We start from the raw sequence: 5,628 nt of genomic DNA, 5'->3' as shown, positions 1-5,628 counted from the left end.
TGTAAATAGCCCGTCCTCAGCGATCAAGATGGGGATGCACATCTTCACTGTGCCCTTGGCATTTGCTTAACAGATGATCCAAAGCAAGGCCCTTCCAGACTTGTAAAATGACACCAGAAGGTCCTTCACGTCCTTTGCAAATCGTGGAGACTCAATCAGTCTATTTCATCAACTGTAAATCGCACATAGCAAGAGCTGCTCTTAGGAGTTAGAAGAGATCCTAAAGCAGTGACTGGAACTGTAGACTCAGAGTGCCTAGATTAAAATCCCACTCTGTCATTTGCTATCTATGTGACCCGGGACCAAGTTATTAAATCAGGGCAAGTTAACCAGTTATGTATCCCAATTTCTTTATAGAAGAATAGGGATACAAAGTATTTAGCAATGCAGTTGCTGTAAGGACTAAATAAGATAATCCATGTAAAACACATATAGAACAATTCTTGGCACATATATGTGCTCAGTACATGTTTCATGGAGTAGTGGTGGTAATGTTAGCAGTAAAAGGTAATTCATATAAAGATCCAGTGCAAAGTTTGGCACATAGTAGGCCCTCAATAGAGGTTATTACTCTGGCTATCCCTGCTTTTAGGACCTGCTCATAACTTTTATGCCTGCAGGTGTCTACCCATAACCTCTGCCACAGTTTTAGCCTTTCACTGTAACAGGAATTCCAGCTGTGTGGGCTGAAAGTAGTTTTGCTACCCTGTGCAGAAAGAAGTGATGTAAATGGGCATTTCTTGCTCCTACTAGACACAGTTTTCAAGTCCATAAACTGTATTTGTGCTTTGATTTTCTGAGCTTATTACTGTGTCCCTAACAGATCCAGAGCCTGGCAGTGAGTTACAATCTGTCCACGACCCTGATTCCTCCCAAATTTGGCTCATTTTATCTAGCTGGAGTCATTCATCAAACTTAATAGACCTACTTGGGACTACAACCCTACACCTCTCATGTCACAGAATAGTCCCTGTGCACAGATTTCTACTATAGTCCCTTCTTTGTATCAGCTACCTTCAATATCTGAGCCTGCTGAGGCTGAGTTGAATTAGCTATAAGATTTCTGCCCACTTCTGGGGGACAAGCTCCTCACCTGGCAAATGATGCTCCTCTTTGTCGATCGTTTTTGCCTTACATTTTCTGTCTTCCTGGTCCCACTTCAAATTGTTTATGATATTTTCAACTAAGTAATTCTATTATCTCTATGATGACTAGTGACATTGAGCATTTTTTCATGTACCTGTTGGCCATTTGTACGTCTTCCTTTGAAAAAGGTCTATTCATCTTCTTTCTCCACTTTTTAATTGGATTTTTCTTCTTTTACTATATAGTTGTTTTAGTTCTTTGTATATTCTGGATTTTAAACCCTTGCTGGATGTATAGTTTGCAATTATTTTCTCCCATTCTGTAGGCTGTCTTTCTGCTCTGTTGATTGTTTCCTTTGCTGTGCAGAAGCGTTTTAGTTTGATATAATCCCATTTATTTTTCTTTTGTTGCTTGTTTTTGGGGTCTTATTCATAAAGCTTTTGCCAAGTCCTATTACCTGGAGTGTTTCCCCTATATTTTCCCTTAGTAATTTTATGGCTTCAAGTTTTATATTTAAGTTTTTAATCCATTTTGAGTTGATTTTGGTATACAGTGAGAGGTACAGGTCAAGTTTCATTTTTCTGCATATGGATGTCCAATTTACCCAGAACCATTTATTGAAGAGGCTGTCTTTTCCCCAATGTATGTTCTTGCTGCCTTTGTCAAATATCAGTTGGCTGTAAGTATGTGGGTTAATTTCCGGGTTTTCTATTCTGTTGCATTGATCTGAGTGTCTGTTTTTATGTCAGTACTGTGCTGTTTTGGTTACAATAGTTTTTAATATAACTTGAAGTCAGGTAGTGTTATGCCTCTGGCTTTATTTTTCTTTTGCTAAGGATTGCTTTGGATATTTGGGGTCTTTTGTTGTTCCATACGAATGTTTGGATTGCTTTTTCTATTTCTGTGAAGAATGTCATTGAGATATCATCTCACCCCAGTTAGACTGGCCATTATTAAAAAGACCAAGAATAACAAATGCTGGTGAGGATGCAGGGAAAGGGGAACTCTTCTGCACTGTTGGTGGGACTATAAATTAGCATAGCTATTGTGGAAAACAGTATGGAGTTTTCTCCAACCACTACAGATAGAGCTACCATGTGATCCAGCAATCCCACTACTGGGTATATAACCAAAGGAATGGAAATCATCATGTTGAAAGGATACCTGCACTCTTGTGTTCATTGCAGCTCTATTTACAATAGCCAAAATATGGAACCAACCTAAGTGTTCATTGACAGATGACTGGATAAAGAAAATGTAGTATATATATGCAATGGAATACTACTCAGCCATAAAACGGAATGAAATTTTGCCATTTGCAGTAACATGGATGAGTCTGGGGAAAATTATGTTAAGTGAAATAAGCCAGACAAAGAAACAGAAATACCACATGTTCTCACTCATAACACATGTTCTCACTCACATGTTCTCACTCATAACTGGCTGCTAGGAAGGAAGGAAGGAAAGGAGAGATGAAGAGAGGAAAGGAGGGAGGGATGAAGAAAAGAAAGAAAGAAAAGACCACAACAATATGTTGAGCTTTTAGAAGGAGAGAACAAACCTGAGGATACTGGAGATAGTGGGGAGGGAGAGAGGGCATTCGGGAAGTCATAGGTCAGGTAAAGGGCATAAAGAAGTACCACAATTTGTAAGAATGAATATGTTAATAATAAATTTTAAAAATTAAAGAAAAAAAAGAAATTCTCTTATCCCTTGTTGAACTCCAAAAGCGCAGTATAGTTTTGAAAATAAGTTTCTATGTTCTGGAGAAAAAGCAAATGTCATAGATAATACCAGGAGTGGTCATGAGCCAGAATTTCCTTTGTGGTTCAATGGTGTAGAGGTATCTGGAGGCATAGACTACTTTTTTACTCACTCCATTTTTCTTTAAAAAGACTGTCTTGAATAAGTATGTCCTGGCACAGTCTTGGTGCTTATCTCTGTCGCATTTTTTACTTTTCTTGGAAAAAAATGCAGCAAGCTCAGCTATCATAATGGGAATGTGGCTGTTATGAAACAAATGTTGAAAACTAGTGCAAATTATATTTCTGATCCTGACGTATTATGCTTCAGCAAGAAGTGTTATTTGCTAATTCCATTCTCCAAGTGATATTTTGAGAGGTTTCATTGAATTAATCTATTAAATTAGGACCTGGACTTTAAACCATTGAAGTTTTGGGTTTTAAATGAGGAATGTAGCACTTGAGATACAAATTTTATTTTACACCCTGAGATCATGCTATCCTTGGTTCATGCATAATGCATTTTTGAATTGCTTCGGATTTTCATTGTTGGATATGGAAAAACTGGTTAAAATAAAAACTGGGTTATTTGAACTAGAGCTATTATCTCTACTTAGGTTTATGTTTGAAAACTATCAGCCTAAAAAGTTACACATGCATGTTGTGCAGCACCATGAGAGAGTCAGGTGAACATCATTTTTCTCTGTTCTCAATGAGCTCTTAGAATAGTGAGGAATGAAGCTAGAGATAAGACAATTGCACAAAGTCTTGCAGTTTGCATTTTCTGCTAACACAAGACACTTAACACAAGACACAACAAGTAATATAGATACATAATTGAACAAAATAAAATATCTGCCTCTATAGAGCTTATTTTTTACTTAATATAATCCAGAATTTTAGAGTTAAGGAATACTGGGGAAGATTTTTTTTTCCAAGCTAAGAGTTGGTGGTTGAAAAGAATTTTGACGTAGGAAGTGTTCAAGACTTAGGGAACAGTCTGAATAAAGGCACAGTGATATAGCTGTGCCATGTGTGCACAGGAACTGTGGCTACAGTGTACTGGGGAAGATTTTTTTTTCCAAGCTAAGAGTTGGTGGTTGAAAAGAATTTTGACGTAGGAAGTGTTCAAGACTTAGGGAAGAGTCTGAATAAAGGCACAGTGATATAGCTGTGCCATGTGTGCACAGGAACTGTGGCTACAGTTAAGGAGATTTATCACTGAGTTAGTAGGTGGAAGTATGGTTAGATTATGGAGGAGGCACATTTCTAAGTTTTCTTCCCATAGAACTAAATACAATATCTTAAATAAATTACTGAGTATAGGCAATACCTACACATGAGTTTAAAGAAACTCAGGATGAAATTTTGGAAACACTGGTCAACACATCTGGTTGCACTGGGAATTTTGCAGTTGTTAGAGTGAACAATTTTTCATATCATATTTGATCTTTTCCCCTAGGCCTTGGAGGAGGTTTACAAAGCAAACTTGCAGCCTGAATCCTAGAAATAGGAATACACTTGTCTAGCAGAATATAAGATAAGCATAAAAGCAAGCTTAGCATGCATTTCTCTGAGCTTCCTCTTTTCCCATCATTATTTGATATTTTGAATCTTGGTTAAGGGGCAGGATGATATTATTTACATAAATGTAGAGCTGTCTTCCAGACCTGGAGCTGCAGACTTGCTATGAGGCACACACTGTCCAGGCCCTGAGAAACCAAGGAAGACATCAATAAGGCTATGCTGATTCCACCCCTAAAGCAAATCAAACTCCTGCAGGACCCTAAGATAACATCGAGGATGAGAACAAAAACCAGACTGCAACTGGCCTCTTACATGTAACCCCCACAGCTCACATCTCCCTTTTTCCTGCTTTTCAATTCCCACTTCTTACCCCATAAAAACCCTGAGTCAACTGGATGATTCAGACTGCCATCTCCTCAGGCCTGAACAAGCTGCCTTCCCTTCTCACCAACATTTGACTTTCAAGTTGTTTATTTTTGTTTGGTGGTGGGCTGCGGGAATTGGGTTTGGTAACACGGGTGTAGAAGGAAGTGGAAATGTTAATAAAGAGAAAGAAACCATTTGTCTGTCCTCCATTTGGTGGGCTTAACTTGTCCTTGGTTGAAAATGAGCATGGCAAACACAACAGCACCAATTAAATTCCCCCCAAAACTGGCTTATAGACCATAATTCTTATGTAGCCATGTTCAATTGGAATTCTACCAGTAAGGGTAAGTAACATTTGTCATTGACATGGGGCTTTGCTTCTTGATGAAAGAGGAAATTCAGACAGAAGGTAGCTGGGTCAGTACAGAATAAAAATAAAAGAAAATCTGGTATTTTAAGCACCAAACTAGAACATTTGGATGAATCGCCATCTTCTGCCTGGGTAATATTCTGCCTCACTCTTTGACAAGGGTGATTAAAATTATAAACCTTTTCAGTGAGCAGTGCTAGAGTCACATTGACCGTTCTTAATCAGAATTTCTCATTTTTCTATGCCCATTTTAGCTGGGCTATCACAAAACTACATAGTATGGCTTATATTGCTTGGGTTATATTTTAATCTCCTCTATCATATATGACAGACACGCTAGTTTAATCAGCAACACATTCTTAGAGCATATTACTTCTGCAGATGGTAATCTCATCTGCTTCACATAGTTTCTCTTGGCTTTAGTTTTGGAGAGTGACTCATTAAAAAAGAAAATTTTATTGTTTATTCTCTTAGTATAAAAGTCATATATATTTGAAGTGGAAAATTTGGATATAAACATAAATAAAAAGAAAAAAA

The sequence above is a fragment of the Galeopterus variegatus genome, unplaced genomic scaffold (assembly GCF_000696425.1).
Source record: "Galeopterus variegatus unplaced genomic scaffold, G_variegatus-3.0.2 Scaffold4596, whole genome shotgun sequence".
NCBI lineage: Eukaryota > Metazoa > Chordata > Mammalia > Dermoptera > Cynocephalidae > Galeopterus > Galeopterus variegatus.
This window is presented reverse-complemented; position numbering follows the sequence as displayed.